The sequence below is a fragment of the Myotis lucifugus genome, unplaced genomic scaffold, assembly GCF_000147115.1.
Source record: "Myotis lucifugus unplaced genomic scaffold, Myoluc2.0 scaffold_159, whole genome shotgun sequence".
Lineage (NCBI taxonomy): Eukaryota > Metazoa > Chordata > Mammalia > Chiroptera > Vespertilionidae > Myotis > Myotis lucifugus.
In genome coordinates, this window is record NW_005871207.1 from 2372639 (window position 1) to 2399543 (window position 26905).

General features: G+C 39.6%; 1 pseudogene; it reads left to right on the top strand.

Moving 5' to 3' along the window:
• Window positions 1-26905, top strand: part of LOC102419936 — a 29939-nt pseudogene that overhangs the window by 2741 nt on the left and 293 nt on the right.

A 26905-nucleotide genomic window follows, 5' to 3' on the forward strand; every position in this document is an offset into this window, starting at 1 on the left:
CTGCAATTATGGATTATTTATTCATTAAATGTTTATTTTTTTTAAAATATATATATATTTTATTGATTTTTTTACAGAGAGGAAGGGAAAGAGAGAGTTTGAAACATCGATGAGAGAAAAACACCGATCAGCTGCCTCTTGCACATCCCCTCCTGGGGTTGTGCCTGCAACCAAGGTACATGCCCTTGACCGGAATCGAACCTGGGACCCTTCAGTCCGCAGGCCGATGCTCTATCCACTGAGCCAAACCGGTTAGGGCTATTAAATGTTTATTAACATGTCATTATGCTATGATGCTTGGCCATCCCATTTCTCTTTTTCTTTCCTTTCTGTCCTCTGCTAGAGAAGGGAAAATAAGAATAAAGGAAAGTAAATATGACTTGCAGCCCCTTTCCTCAAACTAAGGTCAGGAGTCTGCATTCTCAAGAACTCAGCAGAATTATGTACTTTGCCAGGTGCTAAAATACAAATATGAGTGGTCTTCTGTGATAAACCAAAAATAATAATAACAAAAATAAGAATATATTATTGAAGTAGTCAATTTTTTTGTTATGAATACTATTTTATACCTCTACTGCAATAACAAGAAAAGGGAACTTTTTCAACAACTTGAATTAAGACTGTCAAACAACTAATATTAAAATTTAGAAGGGAGTATTATTTATTTTAAAGTAGAGGTACTAATGTAAAAAATATTTCTACAATTCATGTAACACCACAGTTTCCTAAGTGAAACAGATCACCTGAGGGAGAATAGGGAAATATTTCTTACTTGTGCCAGCATCTATCCAATGACCAAAAAATCCAAACCCTGAACTGACCATAAAACTGGATATTTATTCCCCATATCTAAGAAGAGCATTTAGAAGACCTTGATGAAAAATAAACCTTTGAAATAGGTTTATCTACCTAAAAAGGTCATGAGATGAGAACTTGCTCCATTGAAAAAGCAATAAGGAGAAGAAAATGGAAATGGACAAAATGAAAAGGATTATAAGGAGATTAAAAATGTAATAAAAGAATATAAACCACCTATAATAGAAAAATAACAAGCAGAACTGGTGCTGAATACAATAAAATCCCTGACAAAAACTCATATTACAGGCCATATTCCAACCACAAAGTGATAGCCATATCAGATGAATAATTTTTTTAAAAGCTAGTCAGTTAGAGAAATAGTCATATTCTTCAGTAAAAAAAATTAAATAAAACTAAAGCTATAGGCTATTTATAAATTAATAATAGAATGATTATATATCAAACACTAAGGATATAACTAAAGCTAGTTCTGCATGCTTTATAATTAAACAAAAAAGAAATAAAAACAATAGAACTAAGTATTCAATTCAATAGAAAAATAACAATGCAACAAAAATTTAAAATAAAGGAAAATTATTAAAGATTAGAAATTAACAAATTAAGAAATGTGTGCCAAGCTAATTACTTAAACATCAATAAAACAGAGAGATGGTCTTCATAAGTGAGAGAGATAGAGAGTAGGAGGGAATGTAGGAACAAAGGGAGGGAGTGAAAGAGAGAGAGAGAAAGGGAATGAGAAGAATAAGAGATTTTTTGGAAGGAGAAGATTGAAAAAGGTATATATCACTCATCATGAAATGTAAATGCTTGAGAATAGCTGATATAAGATCTTTGAAAGTAAAAATAAGATAAGCAGACTTATCATATATATTAAAACTTAAGTAAATGGATGAATAAATAAGTAAAACTGATGTATAAAATAATTCCTTATGTCAGTGAGGAAAGGTGAATATAAAAAAGCAAATGTGCCCTGGATCAGCTGGTTAAGTATCAGCCTGTGTACCAAAAGGTTGCTGGTTCGATTCCTGGTTAGGGCACATGACTGGGTTGCAGGCTTAATCCCCAGAAAGGGACATGCAGGATGCAGCAGAATCAGTATTCTGTTCTCACATCAATCTCTCTCTCTCTCTTCCTCTCCCTTTCTCTCTCTAAAAAATAAAAATACATATTTTTAAATGTTATTGAGAACATCAAAAAATATAATGGTAATTCACATAACACCTTTTTTTCCAAAATAAATTCAAATTAATTAATTTCTTCAATAATAAAAAGAAACAATAAATGTGTAAGAATGAGAAATTATAATTACTTATTTCAAAGAATAGGTCATATGAAGTTTGATAATTTTGACTACATAAAAATTAAAAATATGTGTAAAGACAAAAATATTATTAACAAACTGAAAGGCAAAAAACAAACTTTGAAAGAAAACTTACACATGGCCTACATGGGAATCAAATGTCAATGTCTTCAATATAAACATAATGGCTATACACTAGTGATCAAAATATGAATAACATTAAAAAATAAACTTAACTGTATAAACATGCTATTTACATAGAAATACAAATGATTATTCAATACATTTTAAAAACTCATCCTAAGTGTGAAGAAATTTAGATTAAAATAGCAATAAAGGAAGTTCTAGACCTAACTGATGAGTAAAACTTCTATAAATTATAATATTCAGTGTTGATCAGCAATTTTTATAAGGACTGTTAGATCTATAGCTAGGTAGCACCTTTTTAAAGATAATTTATTCATATGTGTATAACAGAACGTTAAAGAATATTGTTCTTGCTATCTGAAAAACTGAGGCCTGAGACACAAAATTAAGAGCAAAAATTATCAAGTACAAAAAAAAATTGGTGGGACCAACGTTCCTTTTCTTTTTTTAAAGAAGAAAATAAATACAGGTTTCCTAGGGCCAGTCACAGGCAGCATCTGACATCAGCCTGCACCAGAGTCCCTCCCAAGAAGCCCAGGACCAACACACGCAGTGGTCAGCTTCAGAAACCAGAAAAGATCTAATAAACTTCACAAGAGTCATTTCCAGAGGGAGGTCTTATAGACATAAACAACAGCGGGGTGATTACAGAGGGATGCGGAGTGGGGGGGGGGGGTGGTAGAAAAGGGTAAAGATGGGATAAATGGTGATGGAAGGAGACTTGACTTGGGGTGGTGAACACACAATACAATATACAGATGATGTATTATAGAATCGTACACCTGAACCATATATATATCCCAATGTCAACCTAATAAATGCAATACAAATATAAGACAAATTTTAAAAATTTTACAGAAAGAATTGAAACAAATAATTGGCCTTTATACAAGGCTCGTTCTCTTCCTGGTTGATAAGTACAGCAGAGCAGGAAAATAGAAGGTATCAGAGGTTATCTTGAGTGGTTAGCCTCTAGAGAACTGTGCCTTGACCCTTCCCTAAAGCCAAATAACAAAGCTCTGAGAGAATGAATTGAAGAGACTGGCATCTCATTCATTAGGGGGGGATCCTCTTCCTCAGCAGATTGATCTTCACGGAGAAGTATCTGAGCAGTAGAGGAAATGAGAAATTGAAAGAGAAAGTAGACCAGAAGAAGGGGCAGAGTGGAATAGTCTATACTCCAACCATTTTTGGCTTGGAGAAAGTGAGCATTACAATAAGTAAAAAAGCTTAAAACACTGTGTTTGTCTCAACAGCATAAAGGCAGACTAGCAAGCAAAGGAAACCTAGAAATAAAATGCTGTGTTGAGATCCAGAAGGATGAACTGAGGTGCGTTGGACAGAGTTATCGGTGGAGCAGATCCCCATTTCAAAGAACTGGGCACTGAGGAGCTTTCCTACTGATAACAAGAAACAGTAGACACCACGTGATGACCTAATCAGAAACCTCCCTCTCTCTCAGATTTATCATACCTTCCCTACTGTACTAGCTGAAAAAGAAGAGATGCTTAAGAGGGAAAACAGAGGTGGAATATATCTTAGGAGCAAACTTTGTTTTATCTCTATTCCAAGTTCCCCAAGCTTAGGTGGGCACAAGAAGGAAAGGAGATGTGCAATGAATTGGATAGGCAATTGGACTTTTTAATTGGACTTGAATCAACTGGACTTTATTCATAAACTAGTAGCCCATCACGCGATATCGGGTGCAGTAGGCCGCCCGCCCCTTCCGTGGGAGCCGGCGAGAATCGCAGCTCACCGCCGGGAGCTGCACTGCTTCCACCGGAGCTGCGTGGCTTCTGCGGGAGGCTGAAGTGAACCGCAGGCACCCACAGGAGCCCGGAGGGACCCACACTGCTTCTGCGGGAGGCAGGTCCACCGTTTCATCTCCGGGCCTGTGCTCAGCCACGGAGACTGCGGGCCAGCCTCCAGTCCCTGTCCCTGTCCGCTCTGGCTCAGAGCGCCCGCCTGAGCCGGGAGGCAGCGGCTCACCGGCCCCCCCCCCCCCCCCCCCCCCCCCCCCCCCGCCGTCTCTGTCTGTCTCCAGGCCTCACCTGCATGCATAACCTCCTCCTGTCTGGTGATGACCCATTGACCCATTACAGCGTCCCGGCCTAATTTACATTATATATATAATCAGATAAAGAAAGCTGAGGGAACTGTCTAAGAAAGCTGAGGGAACTGTCTAAGATGTCCCTAGGTAATGGAAAAAGGAAATCAGAGAGAGCATAGAAAAAGGTAGTTTGACCCTACCAAGTTTAGACTGTTCTATAAACCAGTTATATGATCCATAGTGTCTAAAACAGAAGAATTCCACTCTGGAATTTATCTGTGGTGACACAAAGGATTGTCTGTCAAATCAAACTACTTAAGTCATAGATGTTACCCAATATCAAACTCCACTAATAATTTAAATGATACTGGTGAAGAATTCTTCCACGGGAGGAATCTAAGACCATCATATATATATATATGTAAAATGACTTTCTTCTTTCACAATAAGACATGGTTTGGCTCTAGGTTAAGAGATGAAGCATTTGAGCAAGGTACACATACATCACTCACACAGAGGATGCCATTTGGGCTATCATATTAATTACACAGCTTATATGAACTTCCTCAGCAAGCCACCCCCCATAAAAGTGTTAATTACAGGTGTATTTACAATAAATAACTTCAACTGAATAGTCTTTTTCTGCTAAAGATCCTTTCATAGATAAAAAGTTACCATTATTCTTCAGGTAGTAAATATAATTAGTGGACTTATCAAGTCATTAACATGTTTGCCAGGAGGTCATTAGCATGTTTGCCAGGAGAATTAATGCAGTCACTCTTTTTTCCTGCACATCTCTAGGGGAGAGTGAATTGGTTACAGGATGGCTGCAAAGTCTTTTTTTTTCTCAAGCCCTAGTGAAATAAAAATATTTTTTTAGGTACAAGGATGTTTCATTTAAATAATTGTGAATAACCTAAATATATGATAAATGAAGATCCTTGAAATAAAATTCTCATTTCTCATATTATGGAATATTCTACAGTTATTATGAATGATAATAAGTAGATGTCTGTTTTGTCATGAAATTATGGTTATGATAGATAGCTTTATTGAACAGTCAGGTTACAGAACAATGCATACCACAATAACATATGATGTGAATTTTATAACATATACACACAGACATAGAAAAAAATTTGGAATGCTTCAGAAAATACATTAAAAAGCTCTATGTATTTAATTTCTCCTGTCAAATAGATTTGATTTTAACCTTGTGCTCTTTAGTAGTTTCTCCAGATTCATGAAGCTATATCACACCAAAAACAGTCTAGCCCCCTTATGCATACTTTATCAAAAGAAATTTTCTTAACTTTGTAACTTACTGCAAAAAAAAACTTGAAATCATTACAACCCACTACCCTTTCTCAGACATCATTATATATAGCTCCTTTATTCTCAATAGTGACCTTTTACATATCCTATCTAATAAAAGGGTAATAGGCAAATTAACTGTCACTCTGTCACAAAGAGGGTGGCACCCATAGCCACAAGATGGCGGCACCCAGTCCCTGGTCCTGTCAGCCCTGCTGGTGGGGGGACGGCGGGCGAGGGGCTGCTGGACAGACAGAAAGCAGACAACAGGGCATGAGGCTTCATTCGTGCGGAAGCGGCAGCAAAGCCCCCAGGCCCTGCAGACAGAGACAGAGAGTGGACAGCAGGGCATGGCAGCTTCATTCACAGGGCGGTAGCAAAGCAGCCAGGCCCCACAGAGAGCAGAGAACCACGGGAGTGGGCCTAAGCTGTCAGTAGGACATCCTCTGATGGCTCCTAGATTGGAAAGGGTGCAGGTTGGGCTGAGGGAACCCCCCCATGCATGAATTTCGTGCACTGGGCCTCTAGTATATAATAACATGTCAAATGTATGCTCATTTTTTGTTTATCTCTCCTACTAAGCTGTGAAATTCTCTCAAGTAGGGGCTACCTCTATTATCTTTATATCCCTAGTATATCACTTGGCACACAGAATCTATTATTAGTAGGTTTCTTTTTCTAATCTGGACAGAAAGAGAGAAGAGAAAGGAACTTGCAGGATTAAAGAACAGTAAGAAGGCCACATGGGCTAGAAAGGTGTAAGCAAGGGGGTGTGGGGAAGCAATAGAAAATGAGGCAGGAAAGGTAGATGGGGATCAGCATGTGTAGAAACAAACATGTGGGTTGTAATAAGGACACTTCATTTATTCTGAATACATTGAGAAGCCATTTAAAGATTATGAGCAAAAGATGTTTTAATTATGTTTTTAAAGATAATTTTTGTTATTGGGGGAAAGATGTGGGAGGAACAAAATTTATTGTCCATCCCAATAAATTACTGCTATTTTAACATATATTTGTTAGAATGGTAGCAGTGGAGATAGTGAAAATTTGACCAATTCTGGATATGCTTTAAAATTATAACTGCAAGGGTTATGAATGAATAGGCTATGGAAGATGAGGAAAAGAGAGAACTCAAGGAAAATTTCTAGACATTTTCATAGTCCCTGGGTAAATGATGGTGCCATTTTTAAAAATAAGGAAATCTGAGAAAGAGCATGTTTGGGGTGGTGGGGTGGGAATGGTGAGAAAAGCAACAATATAATTCTATTTGGACATATTAAATTTGATATGCTTACTTGACAACCAAGTGGAGATGTCAAGAAGGCAATCAAACATATGAATCCAGAGCACAAACAGAATTTAAGACTAGAACTGAAAACTAGGATGCCATCACTAAGACATGTAATTTAAAACCAAAGGACTGGAGAAGATAATGTATGGCATATGTGTAGATGAGAACAAGAAGAGGGTTGAGGAATGAAACTTGTTCACTCCAACATGAATAGATCAGGGAAGCAAAAGAAAGGATTATGAACCACCAGAAAGAAAAAAATATCAAGAGACAGCAGAGCTTGGGAAATCATATAAGAAAGGTATCCCAAGAGTAGGAGTGAGTAATCAATTATATCAAACTAGAGGCGTGGTGCACAAAATTCTGCACAGGTGAGGTCCCTAGGCTTGGCCGGCAATTGAAGCATGAGAGTCTGGCATGGAAGGGCAGGTCCCAGCTCACCACTGGACCCTGGGAAGCTCCTGGGCCCCTGGGCAGCACCTGGGACCCCAGAACCCCGCACGCTCCCCTCCGCCTGAGTCACAGTGCCTGAGTCCCCATGTGGAGATGTGGTGAGCACAACCGGACGCTGTGGGCTGGGGCGTAGCGTGGGCCTCTGGGCTGCCCAGCAGCACCACATGGAAGTAGGGCAGGCAACTCACTATCTCCCAGCCAACCTCGCAGACTGGATCCTGCGCAAACCCACAGGGAGCCCTATTGGCCTCTGCGGTCCCAGCAGCTGCAGCCTGGCTCACTGTGGTCCCGCCCTCGTCGGGGCCTATTGGGGCTGACAGCGTCTCCACTGACACCCACTGCCAGCACCACGTCGCCAATGCCCACCATGTTCCATGCTGATGGTCAGCGCATGTCATAGTGAGCACTCGAACTCCCTGTCGAACAATTTGCATGTTAGGCTTTTATTATATAGGATACTGTGAAGTCATGAAGTCAAATGAGAATTAACCATGGGTCCTTAAAAATGGATGACTTTGTCAAGAGTATTTTAGTGGAGAGGTAGAGATGAAATCTGATCCAGCAAAGGGACAAATGAGAAGATGAGCAATGGAAAACTCTTTTGAAAAAAATTTGCAATAAAAGAGAGTAAAGGCATACAGTTAGGGGGCATAGCAACATGGAGATTTTTTTTTCTTTTTAATGGATGCTTTTGCAGTACATTTGTATGAGGATGGTAATACTTTAGTAGCAAAGAAAATATTCACTAACCTATGGGACAGATTTATTTGCCAAAAATGACAATCATTTCCATCCCACATGCTATTCTACAATGTGACCTTAACACTCCCCTTATCAAAAAGTGGGGTTTATATTCCTTCCCTTCAAATCTGTACATTTTATAATCAAAAAGATCAGCAGGATAGATGCTGTGTGAAACATCTGAGGCTAGGACAAAAAAGACAATAAAATGTACTCCTTGATTACTGGAACACTCCCACTATAGCTCTAAACTGCTATGTATTTTGAGTTCCCTATAGATACTGGGCTGTAAGGCAGCCCAAAGCTCAGGCAGAGATACCATAGAGAAAAGTTCTGAGTCTATGTAAAGTGAAATTCCCAGTCAATCCCCAGCTTCTCCTGACCCTGTGCTCCATTTGTGTAAGTTCCAACCATGATCTGACTGCAATCACATGAGAAACCCTTAGTCTGAACCACCCAGCTAACCACTTCCTGATCCACAGAACCTATAAGAGATAATAAAACACTTGTTTTAAGACACTAAATTCTGGAGGGATTTATCATGCCACAATAGTATTCAAAACAGAAAAGGAGCCCTACCTGGTTTTACTCAGTGGATAGAGTATCAGCCTGTGGACTGAAGGATTCTGGGTTTGATTCCAGTCAAGGACACATGCGCAGGTTGCAGGCTTGATCTCCAGTGGGGGAGGGAGGGGGCAAATGCAGGAGGCAGTCGATCAATGATTCTCTCTCATCTTTGATGTTTCTCTCTCTCCCTCTCCCTTCCTCTCTGAAATCAATAAAAATATATTTTTTTAAAAAATACAACCAAACAAAACAGAAAAGGAAATGAGAAAATTGCAGGAATAATTTTATTTGAATAAGTCAGAAAGACTGGAAGCCAATGCACAAATGTAGAGTTCCTCCACGAGAAAAGGTAGCTAGGCAATAATTATATACCCAGATGCCTGGAGTGGGCAGATTTCATGGGGAGGAAATGAGGTACTTGTCCTCTGATTATTTCCATTTTCTCAGTGCTATAGAAATAGAGTCATCATCTCAGAGTGAGAAAGCAAAAGGGATGTTGAAACCCTAAGGAAAGAGGTAAAGCTGTGAAATGATCTTTTTAAAGAATGAGAAGCTAACTGAATAAAGAGATGGAGCGGGATAGAAAGGCAGTCCTGAGGAAACACACGAGGCTGGCGATTGTGATTTTAAAGTGAAAGCAGTGAGTGCATTCATGTTTTCCCTCCGGCTGTGGCTGGCTGCTCTGGTGCACATATGCCGGAAAGGAGGGCTTACTTCTCATTGGCATCTTACTAGGCAATGTGGAAGAAGAGAGAGACAAGGGAGTGAAAGTAAATTCAAGAAACTATCATGGTGATAAATAGTGTAATATAATCTGGTTAAAAAGAGAAGATTTGGGAGGTGACACTGGTGGATTAAAAAAAGTAGCATGTCAGGGGTTTATGGGATATAAGACTTGGAGGAGGCATGAAAAATTAAGTGAGCCAGAAATATTTGGCTATCAGTGAGTGGAATTCCTGAAATCAAGATTTGGTGAAAATTAAAGTTCCTTACAATGACAAGTTCAGAGAATGACCAAGGGGTGGGTAGTTGAGAATAAGTGAAGGACACAATCATTGGCAATAAAGCAGTCAAGGAACTGGGTCCGGGGTATTAGAGTGCTTATCTGGATGTTTCAGGTAGAAAGAAAAATAACAGACAGTGATTCAACTACTAATGTCGCCAGGGAATGAGAAGATATAACTGAGAGTTTTGAAAATGAGTGTTGAAGAAGTGTAGAAGATGCTATGGGCATGTGCTTCAAACAAACTGGGGATTTTGACAAAAAGAGACAATCAGGTCTAGAAAAGACAAGAAGCAAGGGACATCCAATCCACCCCTGGGCCCTGTGGAACATGGAAGAAAAGATGTTACCATTCAGAGAGTTATTTTCTGAGAGGATACCTGGGCTTCCTTTAGAATAGATCAAAAGGAGAGGAAATATTAAGAGCAAACAACATAGGGTATTTTGTAGAGAGCACAGTGAAAGTGTGGGCAAATGGGGAAGGAAGGGAAATATTCCGATTAGGGAACACACTGAGCCATGTGGTGCTAAAATCACAATGGGTATCCCAGGAGGCTTGGGTTTAGTTTGTGCAGAAGGTAGGGCATGATAAAATTAATCCTGATGGTTTCTTAGGGAATGTAAGAAATCAACTTGATTCCTGTTTTGGGATTGGTCTCTTCAACAAGGTTTAGAGAAGTGGTGTGGCATGTGATAGGGATAATATCAGAAGCATGTGGAGCTCTGGGGCTTTCTAAAATCCTGCTCTGAGGGGTATCACAGCTGTGGACTCGTAGTCTTACCAGAAGCACAAAGACTTCTTTGGGACCGCCTTAAATCCTGTTATGAGTGCTACTGTAACAATATGAGGGTCAATTTTCCAGAGTCAAATTGAGCTTGGGGGCCTAAAGGGTTTGGAGATGACAGAGTCAAGCCCTTAAGTGGAGAATATTAGCCTTGAATAGAAAAGTTATTTCTATTTATAAAGCAGGAGGAAATAAGTAAAAACTAGTTAAAAATGTGTAGACATGTTGATGGTAAGAACTGAAAATTCTAACCAAGAGTCAGACAAGTTCATAAAATGTGGGAATTAAATATAAATTTGAGAGATTAAATAATTGTTTTGAAATTGTTGTGGGGTATAGGAAGATAAAGGAAAGGTATATGTGTGTTGCCAAGTAGCCCCAAGAGTTAAGCATAAATATGTGGATATCGGGGGTGATGTTTTCCCTGATCCTCCAGGATGATCCTGAGCTCTGGTATGAAGTTACCTAAGAAACCATATTTAAAAAGGGTGATCACTGACATTTTATCTTTATAGATTTCATGTGACTATAAATCTGAGATTGTCTTTGAGTTCCAGGGATCACCCATGTTGTAAAATATCTAATATATGTTTACTCAAGTTAAGTCATTTGATATTCTAGAATATGACCTCCCTGCAGTTAGAAAATATATCCTATTCATTTTTGTAGCACCAGCTATTATTGTAGCATTGGACACCCAATAGGCATACACCAATATTGAATAGAAATACAAATATATTTGAAATACCATCTAAGAGAATAATTTACATTTATGATTTAATAAAAATAGACTAAAATAAATTTTTCTATTTTCATGTTGTGAATATTATAGTAAATTTCTACTTGTTATATATGTGTAATTTATAGAATCTATCTATATATATAAAACCCTAATATGCAAATAGACCGAACGGCGGAACAACCAACCAACCAGTCGCTATGACGTGCGCTGACCACCAGGGGGCACGTGCAGAACATGGCGGGTGTCGGCTGCAGCAGGATGGTGGAGCAGGTGAGTGGGGGTGCCACTGTCGCTGTCATCAGGGTGAGCCTCTGGTAGTTACTGAAAGTTCTTTGCTCCTGTGCACTGCAGTCCCTCCTGGTGCTTGCACCTGCTGCCGGCGCCAGCCCTGCTTACACCCACTGCTGGCACCACCACTCGCACCCACTGTTGGCGCCCAGCGCTGGCCCTGATCGTTTGGCACTGTCAGCAGGTGCAAGTGGCAGCTACTGGCCCCGATCCCCCCTCAGGGCTTCTCCACCTCCCCCGGCTCCTGAGGGGTGATTGGGGCCAGCAGCCACCTCTCACATCTGCTGCCGGTGACAGCCCTAGAGCTGCCGCTCACACCAGCTGCCAGCGCCCGGCGCCAGTCCTGATCACTCAGCACCATCAGCAGGTGCAAGCAGCGGCTGCTGGCCCCGATCGCCTGTGAGGGCTTCTCCACTTCCCTCTGCCCCTGAAAGGTGATCAGGGCAGCAGCCACCATTCACATCTGCTGACAGTGCCAGGCCAACTCGCATCTGCTGCTGGTGCCAGCCCAATTGCTCCTTGTCATCAGTGCATGGGAGAGGTGGCAGCAGGAGCAGGGCTGCTGGCAGACAGGGGACGGGGGCCACAGCAGGGGTGCAGAGGATGGGCTGAGAGCCGCCCCTGTGCCCACCACAGCCCCATGGCCCACAGTTCCTTTCAAGGTGCACAAATTCATGCACTGAGCCCCTAGTATAATATAGTATACTAGAGGCCTGGTGCACAAAAATTTGTGCACTCGGGAGGGTCCCTCAGCATGGCCTGTGCCCTCTCGCAGTCCGGGACTCCTCGGGGAATGACCACCTGCTGGTTTAGGCCCGCTCCCCGGGGGGATTGGGCCTAAGTTGGCAGTCAGACATCCCTCTGGCAGCCCGGGAGCCCTCAGGGGATGTCCACTTGCCAGCAGGGAGCAGGCCTAGCTGCAGTCAGACATCTTTAGCGCTGCTGAGGAGGTGGGAGAGGCTCCCACCACCACCACTGTACTGGCAGCCGTCAGCCTGGCTCGTGGCTGAGCAGAGCTCCCCCTGTGGGAGCACACTGACCACCAGGGGGCAGCTCCGGCATTGAGCATCTGCCCCCTAGTGGTCAGTGTGTGTCATAGTGACCAGTCATTCCCAGTCACTCTGCTGTTAGGGTCAATTTGCATATTACCCTTTTATTATATAGGATAGAGGGCTGGTTTGCCCTGAAGGGTGTCCTGGATCAGGGTGGGGGTCCCGCTGGGGTGCCTGGCCAGCCTGGGTGAGGGGCTGATGGCTATTTTCAGGCTGGCCAAGCCCCCCAGCAGGGACCCTCACCCCATGAGGGTGTGGCCAGCCTGGGTGAGGGGCTGATGGCTGTTCTCAGGCTGGCTTCGGCCCCCAGCCACCCAAGCTCCCAGTGGAGGCTGGCTGGACACAGGTATCTGGGATTTATTTAGCTTCTATAATTGAAACTTTGTTGCCTTTTGCGGAGGCCACAGCTGGCCAGAGCAGGCGGGAAGCTTGGCTTCCTCCATCGCCGGGGCAACCAAGCCTCCTGCTTGCTCCAGCTCCATGGCTGCCAGCTGCCATCTTGGTTGGGTTAATCTGCATATAGTCGCTCTGATTGGCTGGTGGGTGTGGCTTGGGAGTAGCAAAGGTACAGTCAATTAGCATCTTTGTCTTTTATTAGTGTATATTAGTGAACAATCTCACCTAACAGCTAACCTTTCACCAGCCCTGGTAATTACCATATTTCTCCATGTATAAGATGCCCCTATGTATAAGATGCCCCCCACTTTTCCAACCCAAAATTAAGAAATCAATATTTTAAACATAAAACAGAACACATTTTTATTTAGTAATTTGGTAATGTTTACATACCAGTACTATGATATTATGCAGCATATCACTTTATTCAGCCTCTGTTGCATCACTGCTCTCTTCTTCATCACTATTAGTTCCAGACATATCAATTTCTTCAACTTCTATTGTATCTTTGTTGTCTTCTGAGTCACCCTCTATATATGTGAGATGCTCCCCGTAAACTGGTGGCATTTTCTGAGCTAACTGTGTTCATGTTCCCATGGCCAACCCTTCTCTCCTCATGAAATTGAAGCACCATTTTGCCTTCCCTGTAAAATCAGCAATGTTCATTTCGCTTGCAAACATTCTTGCCTGACATTGAATAAGCTTGGTTGACACACATAAGCCACTCTGGTGCTGCTCCAAATTCCAAGTCTTAAGCCTCTGCTCCAAGTTTGCCCATTTTGATGGTTTTCCTCTGAAGCTCTTCTTCTTTTTTTGCATCTTAAGGAGTTGTTCTTCCTGTTTTCTCCACTGTCTGATCATACACTCAGTGGGAGGAGGTCCAAATTGTCTCTCTGCAGCTCTATTTCCACGCTCTTTTGCATAGCTGGTTACATTCAGTTTGAATTTTGCAGAGTAAGACAATTGCTTACCGGTATTTATCTTTTTATTTTTTGACATCTTTATGGGCTCAGAACACTCTGGTCCCTATTTGCATCTGTGCACCCTCCACCTTCACCTCCAATTACAGCATCAGCTGACATCAGTAACAATAAGGCTCGTGATTGGAGGAAGCCTGTGGTATGAGCAGCTAAGCACCCCTGTGGCTCCCTCCTCGGCTGACTTCTTTGTATAAGATGCCCCTCGATTTTCAGTCTAATGATTTTACAAAAAAATAGTGTCTTATACATGGAAAAATATGGTACTACTTGCATGTTCATCCACCATAAGGGCAAGAAACTAATGTGAAGGGAAAATGGTGTTGTTGGTGTTGTTTAAAAATAAAAACCTATTGAATTGTGAAATTTTAATGCCCAGGTGTTACCTAATGTGCTGTAAATATGTACAGCAGACAATATCAGAACAAGCTACTTCATTTCCATGGTAACATCGGGCCACAATGGAGGGTGCTGGTTAAAAATGGATTCTTTTCATTAGGACCACACAAGGAGCTGGGACAATTAACAGACTGAATAGAAGGGCTAATGAATTTAGCAAAAATACAATAAAGCTGTCTTTCTATTTTTACTATAAACATTTAGGAAGCAAGAATACAAATAAAATGTGTTGTTTGATACATTCCAGGCTATTTCAAGAGATAATTCTACAACTCTCGGATTCAAATGCTGCATTAAATATTGTATGATTTCCTGACTGACTGAATAGAAAAAAGAAGAATAGACAAAAGTTTTGTTTTGATTGTTGAAATTAAATTCCATCTAGCAAATAAAATTGTGAGCCTTATTCACTGGTTAGTGAAAGAAAACTAGAAAATGCAAAAGGATCAATTAAAGTTTTAAAAAGCATAATATACGATCAATAAGTCAAACCATAAAATATAACTTTTTCCCTGGACTATAATTGGTGAAGATTGAATGAATTCTTCTTAAAATATGCATTTATTTGCCAGATTCTCTGCCACTGTCTGGCACCAAGGAATATAATTCAAATTGAAAACTGTGCCTGTTATTTGAAGGCTTTGTCTACACGAGGCTACACATCTGCATATTTGGATGAATGCCTGGCTTTCTAACTCACTAGCTGAGAGGAGATGCCACCATTAGCTGTTATCCCAAGCATCAAGAATACTAATTCTGTATACCTATCAGAACATAGTGTACTTCTTGTTTGCGGTACATCTTATCACCTAAGATTAAGTTGATTTTATTTAGATTATACCCACAAATAAAGGATAATTACACTGCTATGTGACAGGAAAGAATCCACATTTAGAGAAATCTGCTTAGATGAAATTAACTCACTGAATGACCTTCATTCAGTGTCATGGGGGAAAGAGAATAAGAACAAGAAACCTCTCCGACTCAACAGCAATGCCAGTTCTGTCAAGTAATTTCATGGATCTGTGCCTCAGTTTTCTCGTTTATAGTAAAGGCATGACATTTTTTTATTTACATACCTCTAGATACAGTGATAACATTTGTGATTAGTGGCAGATAAGTGTGTAAGAGTTTAAGCTCAATAGGCCTGGTTTGAATCCTAATTATTACTAACTTATAATAATCCAGGCAAGCTTCCCTTTCCTCTACCACAAATTGTTGACAATCACAGTATCTGAGCAATCAGGGAGAACATAAATCCTGCATGCATAGCACAGTGCCTAAAACATTGTAAGCAACCAATAGATGTGCATTTGGGAGAATCAAAAAGAAAACATGTTCAAAGAAACATGGAAAATGAAGAGGGCCACAGACTCCACCATTCTTTAAATTTGAGATGCCAGAACATATAATAAACTCCCAGAGGTTTAAATGAAGAAACAATCATTAATACTGGCATAAACAACATACATAATGCAATTAAACAGAAAGTATATGTATGCTCCTTCTTGCCTCTAGTTATTTTTATGTTCATTTCTTAAGTTTTTTTCAACACCTGTCCAGAGATAGCTCACATGTCCCCAGAAATCAACCCACCCTTCCTCACCAAAGGGATCAAACTGGAGGTCACATCTGACCTACAGATAAGATTCCTCTAGTGCCACTGTGCTTAAAAAGATTCCTCCAAAACTGAAAATTTGGAGATTTCAAACATCAAGAGTCCTGGCTTAATAAAAACATTAGAAACCTAGTAGCCCTCAGTACACATATCCACATGGCACCATCGGCTGAAATATAAAAGCAGATGGCCACTATAGAAAGGTATGGCCTCTCCAGTTATGCTCTTCATCTCTCCTTATCATTTATTTCTCTTGATACCAAGGCCCAGTACCAGTTACCATTTACTGTCATAATATAACATATTATTTTTTTTTTTAGGGAAAAGAAATAGCTTTCTGTACTCATGCCTCTATCAAAAACTAGAATAAGAAAGTTAAACCTTTAGGCTACAAGTTTCAAAAAAAGATGAGTGACTGATATTTTTGTGGATTTGAAGATGTGAATGGACATATTTTTTAAACTTCTTCTTGAAGTGAAACATATAGAGAGGAAAGGACTCGAACCATATGCATACAGCTCAGTGAATATTCATAAATTGAATTCATCTATGCCCAGATCAAGAAACAACATTACCAATGTCCCGAAGCCCCTTTGGGCCTCCTCCATCCACTGTTCCTATAAGGCAGTGGTTCTCAACCTTCTGGCCCTTTATTTTTTTTAATTTTTTTTTTCTGGATGAAATCCTTTTATTTTTTTATTTTTTATTATTTTTTTAATCTTTATTGTCAGATTATTACAGTTGTTCCTCTTTTTTTTCCCCCATAGCTCCCTTCTACCCGGTTCCCAGCCCACCCTGGTCCTTTAAATACAGTTCCTCATGTTGCGACCCAACCATAAAATTATTTTCGTTGCTACTTCATAACTGTAATGTTGCTACTGTTATGAATCGTAATGTAAATATCTGATATGCAAGATGGTCTTAGGCGACCCCTGTGAAAGGGTGGTTCGACCGCCAAAGGGGTCGCGACCCACAGGTTGAGAACCTCTGCTGTAAGGGAACTGCTCCTCTAACTTCTAATGCCATAGGTTTGCTTTGTCTATTTGAACTTTATGAAAATGGAATCATTCAGAATGTATTCTTTCTTGGAAGTCTGCCATCTTTTGCTTACCATATCTTGTTTGTGAGATTCATATGGTTACATTTTATTGTATTTTTAATGTGAAAAGAAAGCTTGTTCATATCTCACTATCCTATATGACTGCCTAGCCCTCATTGGCAACTGAGTTTGGCATCCTAATCTAGACGTAAATCTTTAGGAAGTCTTTCTCCTTACAATTCTCTTAACATCTCAAAATCCATTGGCCTTTTTACAACCACTTAACTCCCTGCCTAGAGATTTAAATTTTCAAATGGACCTCCTTGCTCATGCACAGATAAAATTGCAGTAATTACTTACTAATTTGACCTCTTAACATCACCAAACTCACTCCCCCCGCCCATTTCAAAGATACCTAAAATACCTTGAATTGCCAAACAGAGAAGTATGATTCTCTGTTACCTGCCTGGTGTGCTGCTACTTGGCAAAGAGAAAGTGGTATTCAGATATGAGTTTCTTTGTAAAACAACCTAGAATCAGTGCTTAGTGAGCAAAAGAATTAGATATATTAATATAACCCTTTGATCAATTCTAAATGATAAAATATTTTGCATCTAATATGGAGCCATCTTCACTGACTGATACCACATCATTAATTACCCAAAACTTTTCAGTAGGAGAATAAAACCAGTGATTTCCTAACCACAAACTTACAATTTACCCAGACATTTAGTAGCTAACAAAAAATCTTGTGCTTAAGATACCCACACAATGTATATGTGCACTTTTCAGTGCTCCTTTGGAAAAATGAATGTGTTATGATTGGACATATTATTTGGGCAACAAAAAGAATAAGATTGCATTTGCTATCAATAAGAATAATTTCTCCTGGAGTCCTCTGTTTCAGATTTTCTCTTGAGATTTTTCAATAGGCTTTTAAAGCAGATGCTGAGCTGGAAAATAATCCAAGAAATAAAGAAAGCCAAGGGGGAGAAATAATAATAATGGACAGTTGTACTTGATTGTTTCCACGGCCAGGGCATCCTCCTGAGTGACAGATAATTCATCTTCTGTCAGTTTCCATTGCCTAGAGATCATTCTGAGCCTTGTTATCAGCAAAACCTCCACAAAGTGAAGGATTTTCAAACAGGAAACCAGATGTGATGGGGTCAGGCCCTGCATGTGATGGGAATATTTGGGTTAATGATGACTGATGCCATATCACATTTCATAAAGTACACACTTGCTAAATCAGGTATTTCTGCTGTCACACAGGAGCAGTGGCTGAATGTCTTTACAGCAAAGCTCCAAGGTCAAAGAGGAAGGAGTGAATGCAAAAGAGCCCACTGCCCTTACTTAGAAGCCTGGCCTAATAAAATCAGGATAAGCTTGTCGCATACTACATAGGATTTGCATGATAATCCTTTGTAAGTGTCTGCTATTTACCAGGGAAATCTAAAACATTCCAAATTTCCCATGCCTAAAACATGTACATTGTTGTTTTGTTTGAGGGGTACATATTTACTTTGTTTCTCTAAATTACTATATTAAGTAAATCCTTAGTGTCATGACTTTACCAAAACCAATGATTAAAATGGCCAACTATTAAATATTTTTACAACTAATTTAGTGATTTGGGACAAAAATGTCACGTAAAATATAAATGTATACCAAATAGTACTCTATTCTATTTGATGGTACATATAAAGGACGTAATTTTATTACCACTCCTGCTTTAGTAAGAAAAATTTTTTTGTTTTATTTGTATATTTCAGTATGGACAGATTTTACAGACTAAAAAGGAATAATTTCCAAACATGTTCAAGGGAAGAAGAGCCCTCACCATTTAATTTTAGAAATAAATCTTTGCAAAACCATTATGTTACTGTTTTAGTTTGATGTTTTCAAAGGAAGTATAATAAATGTTGCAAATCTCCTTAAATAGCACTGGAAAAGCTTAATAGTTATTATTAAGTTGATGTTTTTACAAGGCTTTTAAAGCATTCTTGATTTTCTACAGCTATTGGTATAATATCAACTTTTCCAAAATAGGCATAATGCTTTAAAGAAGCAGCTTGAATGGATATAACATAGCCCAAAGTGACGAAGACAAAAGAAAAATCCCACACAGAACCTTGATAACAAATAGGCATTATTAACCTCCACCCCAGGTGATTAGAATACATGAGAATTGACATCAGAGGACACTCATGAGATCACAAAGATTAAATATTGAAATTGTCAAATCCCTGTGAGGCATCAGCCTTGGGTCCTTTCTTACATGCTGAAAAGAATAATCATTAAACATTTAATGTATTTGAACCCTTCAAGCTAAGGATTCCAGGCAAATCCACAGAGGAATTGCAATGAGGGTAAGTGAAAACAGATAAGAACACAGAAGCAGACTGTTTGCATTTACTTGTATTTAGGGCTCTGTGAATTTCTCTCTTGGAGACCTTAGTTTTGGGATATATATATATATATATCTCCACACACACACACACATAATCTCTAAGGGACCATTATGACAGGTCGACCAGTTGCTATGACATGCACTGACCACCAGGGGGCAGGCACTCAATGCAGGAGCTGCCCCTGGTGGTCAGTGCGCTCCCACAGCCAACCTCCCATGCCGGCTAACCTTCCGTGGTCTCCCCCGCCCCCCAGCCGGCAGGGTCCCCATCGGCCCTGGTCAGGGCTGGCCGGCCAACCTTCTGCAGTCCCTCCCCCCATGGACCTTGATCCCCAGCCAGGCCAAGCGATCCCACCCGTGCATGAATTCGTGCACCGGGCCTCTAGTTCATTAATAAAAACAGACATACCTATCATCAGGGAAGAGCCTAACCGACTAACCATCTTAATAAAGTATAAACTGAATTTATTCCCTGTTTAGGCAAGTGATACTCAAATTGTATCATTATCATATACTGCACAAGAATATTTTGGTGACAGGTGACATTTTTAAGGAAATATCTGCACACCAAGTACCAGAGCTGGAAGTACAAAAAACAAAGTCTTTCGAATATGCTCTCACAAATCTCTGAGAGACAGAAATCCAAAGCACAAAAGCAGCAAAGAAGAGTGTTCACAGTCTTCTGCCAGAGGCATGGCGGGGAGGGGCGGGAGAGGAGGGGGATGAGATTTTTACTTTCTCATCCATCGCTCAGGGTAAAATTGCTCCAATCTGACGGTAACATGAAAAATGGAGAGACGGGTCAGCATAGAACAGTAACCCTGCAAATCATTCCCTCCCGAAGCCTTCCCTTTTTCACAATGACACCTTGGCCAGAATAAAACGGGCAAGTCTGATAGACACCACCACAAGCCACATTTGTGGAAGAGGTGATCTCTTTTTCTTCCTTCAAATGTATTCTAAGACAGTAGCCATTCTGAACCCAAAAGAGCTCTGCATAACTGTGTGCAAAATCTAATAGTCTGGTATTTACGGCCTAACTGCAATCTCTAAAATACAGATTGCACCACTACTCCATTTAGCATCCTCCAGGAAGAGCACAGGAAGATTGTGAAAGGCAATCTTCCAGTGTTTTCAATAATAAATCCAGACTAACACAAAAGGGAGCTACAGATGATGAGCTCCGCAATTCTGGGGAATGAGGAACAATAGGAAGGTATCCTATTTGCATATCTTTTATACATTCACAGGAGCATATCAAAACCTCCCAACAATATTCCAGAGAAAGGACTACATATCTATGAGGTAAAAGCCAGAAAAAATCAAATCGTTTTGTACATATTATACCTAAGTTCTGTATAAAAATTTCACATTGAGAGACCTAGCAATAACTCATATAAAAAACAGTCCCTTAATAAAAGCTTATAAGGCTTTGAACTTTGGGGTTTGTTTTTAAAACTGAAGTTCTTCTTTATTCAACTACTCTGCACCCATGGATAAAAATCAAAATATGCAAAAGGAGTTATGGTTAAAATTATTGGTTTTCTTCTTCTTACTTATCCTAAGTCTGATTTTACTGCTTATAATGCACTATTTTGAATAATTTTCATTTTTACTGGTTTTACATTTTGTGGGAATCATATTTATGAGACGATCATAAGGCCATTACCATGATTTGAATGAGATATATGCCCTTTTGGACAAGAGTGGTGGCAGTGGAGATGAAGAGTAAAGGTAGATTTTGTAAGTAGAAACAGTAGGAATTGCTAAATATTGGCACATAGCAAGTGAGGGAGGGAAATTTTGGCTTGCAAAATTAAGAATGTAATACTAATAATCAGAATGGGAAACAATGGTTTTGTGGGCAGAAATCAAACATTTAGCTTGGATGTATTAAGTTTGAGATGTTTCTGATGGTTTACAGACTCTCTCCCTTCACCTCACTCCCTGCAAAAAGCAGCCTCTGCCTCAGGAAACTCCATAGGCACCAGACTCTGCCAAGCACTTCCCAAAGAATAAAGCATAAGTTCTAAGTTTTAGAATATCCCATGCTATCCTCACTGGGAGATTCTGGGAATAGAATGACTTCCTAGAATGACTTTCAGTATGATAGGAAGTCAATACAGTCTTACATAAATTTTATAACTGCACTCAAATGTGAAGCAATTTTGTATGACTTAGCCCCTATTCCTCCTTTGACAGGGGGTGATGTCCCAGAAGGAAATCTGGTCTAAAACAAAAGGTTGCTACAAAATTCACATTTAATTGCCTCCCCTCAATGTCGGATAACCCTAAAGGGCTACCAAGAAATTGCATCCCCCTTCTCATGTTGTAGGGAAATTATGAAAGTACAAGGACAGCCACAATTAGGCAGAAAAGGATCTGTTTATTCATCATAAAATGAAGAGTTCTCAACCTCCAGTATTTTCTCTCTAACCCTATAGTCACAAACTGTTAGCTACAAACTGTCCGGGGTTCAAAAAACTACTTTGGGCTTGAGAACTAAATTATGAGCACAAAGAAAGCATTTAAAACCATGGTAATAAATAACTTACCTAAGAGGGATGTGTATAAAGGAGAGGCACAAGGAAAGAGCCCTGAACTCCATGGATATATATAGGTTTTGGGTAGAGAAGGAATCCTGTAAGGGAGAATAAGAAGTTGGAGAACAATGATGAAAATCAGATGGGATCTAAAAGAAGCTAGTGTTTTTGATACAGAGGAAATAGACTGTTATAACAATTTTGCTGTGAGATTAGATAAAAGAATAGACATTGAGTACGATAACATTGGTGATCATGAAAAGATTCAGTGACATGATGTGGGAGGAAACAAATTTACACTGGTTTAACGAGTGATTGGGCAATGAGAGAATGAAGAAATTTTACATAGAAAATGCCTGCCCCCCCCCCCCCAAAAAAAATGGATATAAGGAGGAGCAAAGAAATGCAGTAGTAGCTGGAGGGATGTGCAAGTCAAGGAAGTGACTTTAAGCAAGTGTACATAACAAGAGGTCAGGAGAGAATGCATAGCAGTACCCAGCAAACTGAACAGACCCTATAAGACAGTACTGGCCAAACAAATAGCGAGCACATTGTGGAGCTATAGCCAGAGGGGACAATAAGATAAATCCTCCGGCAGAGGACAGCATTATGGGCTTCAGGGTTCTGGACTTGGAAAATGTCCTCTAATAACTAAGGTTATTTCGAGTCATATATTCTTCAGGGTTAGTTAAGTATTGTGTGAAATATTATGAGATTTTAGGAGCTACTAATATTTGCTGATATTCCTGTGACTATTACTATTATTATCATTATGATTAATTCTCTTTGTCTGAATCTATTTAAATAGTCTCATCATGTGCTTGGAATTGCTCTCAGTACAGTACAGATATTAAACCATTCAGTCCTCATTACCTCATAATATTTTAATTCTCTTCTCCTTAAGCCAGACTTCTGAAGACCCAGCCATGTAAATATGGCAGTTATATGGACTGGTGATGCTACCAGCCTTGGACATCACACACCAATCCTTTTAGATGGCTCAGGGCAGCTCCCTTTCTCCTATCTCCTCTCATTAAGAGATGAGCTGGACTCTGCCTGACTCAACTTTAGCCTCACATTACAGAGAGGAGTCAAGTACTTCACTGCCTTCCTCACTATCACTATCACCTTCATCCCTGTGTCAGAGGAAGAAGCATTGCTTCTCTTTTCCAAGGTATGTCTTTCATACATGTTTTATATCTCATCCTTCCCTTCTCCTTCTAAGATCTTGCTCTACTATTATCTAATTTTAATTAGTAAAAAAGAAATTAGGAATAGCATTTTTAATTTAAAACTATTTAAGTAAATCAAAAATTTTTAAATTTAATTAACTCTTATTAAATAATTTATAAAAATACAAGTCACCAGAATTTTATATTTCATGTCTGTCTAGTTGCCAAAGTAAAGCTTCAGTAGCATAATGTTTCATGAAAGTTACATATAAACCAGGTAGATAAAAATTTAAGAGAAACATGGATTACTTCATATTGTAAAATATTTTAAGTTTTGAAACCTACTGCAAACATCTGCTTACTGTGAATATCTTCAGAAACACACATTGGAACATGAAAAATAACAAGAACTAGATGCTTAGCACTAGCAAGAAATGATACTGCATTCTACAGTAATCTATTGTGTTTATGCTAGTGGCAAAGAAACATTTGACAGATTGATTAAGCTCTCTTTTCTCTTACCTAAGTTCTTTCTCTGCTCTGATCCTCCCCTCACTCTAAAGAAGCGGTTCTCAACCTATGGGTCGCGACCCCTTTGGGGGTCGAACGACCCTTTCACAGGGGTCGCCTAAGACCATCGGAAAACACATATATAATTACATATTGTTTTTGTGATTAATCACTATGCTCTAATTATGTTCAATTTGTAACAATGAAATTGGGGGTCACCACAACATGAGGAACTGTATTAAAGGGTCTCGGCATTAGGAGGGTTGAGAACCACTGCTAAAGCAATCCCTATTTCCAATGTCATCGGTAGCATAGCTCACAACCTTCACAGCATTTGGACACAATAGCCTTTCTAAGAGATGAAGACAAATATCACCCTAGGGTGGGAGTGATAATAGCCAGGAGAGCAGATATTGGGGATTATAGGGTACAAGCATTAAATGCTAAATTCCAAGTGATGGAAAAACCTATGTGTGCTTTCCAACTGATGAATACATGTAATTAAGATTATTTACAGTATTTTAAAGTGCAGGGCTCCAGGGAAGGGTCATCTGGGCTGGGTCCAAAGGACCCTTGTTTTAGATAGAAACTAAGTTTAGTGTAGAAAACTTGAAGATATATACATTTCTTGCATGGCAAAATTCATGGCTTGACAATATATACAGTACACACTGCTATACATTGTACATATTTTACAAAACTTTATGGACAAGCCTGTTTTCTCACTAAATTGGACACTTACTAAAAACTGGAAGTAGGTGTCTCGATTGCTGACTGTGACCCTAAATAAAAGTCTTTCTTCTGGTACATACCAAGAAATAGTGCTGTGAATGGTGCTTATTTCTAAGAAGGTTAAGCTGGGATCAAGCACATGTATGCAATTACATGCTGAGGGCAAAAACACCCCCAAGTAATTTAAATGAGAGTATTTCAAAAGATAATTAGATACATATAGCAAATCCAAAGGTTATTACTAAGGTAACATGTGCATTTTTTTTCTTCTTCTTTTCTCGTTTTTTCTTCTTTGGATGAACAATTCCCAATAGTAAATATATAACATCAAAAGCACTTTAACTATTAAATTTTTTGATGGCTATTACTTCTATGCAGTTGATATACAAGGGAAAATGTTGCTATTAAACTAAATTTTAAGTAAAAGCACATTATAGCAGAAATAAGACCCTCCAGAGGATAATTTTATGAGACCATTATTGCACGGTAGCTTGGGCAGTTGAACTCGCATGAAACAAATGGCTCCATAAAACAAGTCCCAAAGTGGCCTATTGTTTAATTAAATTCATATCCAAAGCATCCCTCTGCCTTGACATGTGTACATACATTTATTAAATGTACTTTAAAATTCAGTATGAAAACAATATGACCTCATAAAGATGCAAAGGTTTAGACACCTCTTCAAAGCCAAAGAACTTCTTGAAGCGATATTTTACACAGAACTGTGACTTGTAAAGTAACTGGTTTTTTTTTCCCTTAACACAATGAGAACAGTCAGTTTGATGGATATAGGATGTTTAAGCTTTCTGTCTATAACGATATGCCCCTATCTACATGAAATGTTTGCATTAGTGCAAGGACTGCTAATTCTTTCTTCTCCTCTTTCATCAAAATGGAAGCATCTCTAAAGAAGCCTGGCTGTGCATAGGAAGAAATAACAAGACCCATAGCCCAGTCCTTCAACTGAAATGTGTTTCCTTGGAAGAATGTTAATTTAATGAATGCAAATAAATTAAGACATGTTTTTTTGTTGTTGTTGGGTGTGTGTGTGTGTGTGTGTGTGTTTTATTTTTTGGGTTTTTTTGCCTTGAATGCAAAATTGTTTTACTTCAACGTATTAGTCTATGCTTCTTTTTCATGAACCACCTACATGTGGGTAAGAGCCCTCTGGGAACAGAATGCACGCCAGTCTGTTCCATATCCTCAAAACATCTGAAAGCCATCTGGTATTAAATGTGTTCAGGAAAGATGGAAGCAAGGGGGTAAAATGAAGAGACATTATTGAAAACAGGTTACCAATTAATTTTAAGATTTTTGGGTTCGCAAATGTTCTATCAGTATCAAAATTTCACATTAAATGACCTATAATGAATAATTTTAGCCTCTCTATTTTCACCTATTCTTTTGCGAAATTCCTTAATACTGTCTATTTAACTCACATCCCAAAGAGAAATGGGAAACAATGTACAAAAATCTAGAGAAGTACAGGTGATTCTAAAACATAGAAACTAAATGAGATCAATTTTAAATGTGCATGTAAGTTGTTCTAAATTGGGGTAAAATTCTCTGGACTGACAAATGGAAGGATGAGAAAAGCTTTGTACCGGTTTGAATGATTTTTGTTCACAGACACTGGAAATGCCCTGCTTAAGAACAGTAGCAATCATAATAATAACTTTTGTTTGTTAAGCACTTACTAGTACTGTGTCCCAGGCACTAAGTGAAGCATTTTACACTGCTTAGCTTATTGTAATCCTCAGACATCTCTAGAGGTATTCTTAAAAATAAAGAAACTAAGGCACCCAGACATTAAACAACTTGCTTAAAATCACAGTTAGTTAGTGAAGAACAGAATTGAAATTCACCCCTTTTCATGGACAACAAAAGCCATCTTTTCAGCCCCTTCCCCCTGGCCGCCAACTTTGAGAGCAAGTCACCCACCTTGACCTGGTCCCGGGGAGAACCGAGGCAAGATCATGAAGCCCAAGGGCGAGAAGCCAGATGAGTTCGAGTCCGGGGTCTCCCAGGCTCTGCTGGGGCTGGAGATGAACTCAGACCTCAAGGCCCAGCTACGTGAGCTGAACATCACAGCGGCCAAGGAAATCGAAGTTGGTGGTGGTCGGAAAGCTCTTATTTCTATCTTTGTTCAGGTTTCTTAACTCAGGTCTTCCCAGAAAATCCAAGTCCGGCTGGTCCTCGAGCTGGAGAAAACGTTCAGTGGGCAACCCGGGGTCTTTATCCCTCCGAGGAGAATTCTGTGTGAGCCAACGCGAAAAAGCCCAACAAAGAACAAGCAAAAGCGTCCCAGGAGCCGCACCCTGACCACGTGCACCATGTCATCCTGGAGGACTTGTTTTTCCCCAATAAATTGTGGGCAAGAGGATCCATGTTAAGCTAGATGGCATTTGGCTCATAAAGGTCCACTTGTGTTTTTTGTTTTGTTTTGTTTGTTTGTTTTAATAATTCTTCATTGTTGAAAGTATTACATATGTCCCCCTTTTCCCCCTTTGATACCCCCCCAGCTGTGCCCACCCCCACCCCAGGCCTCACC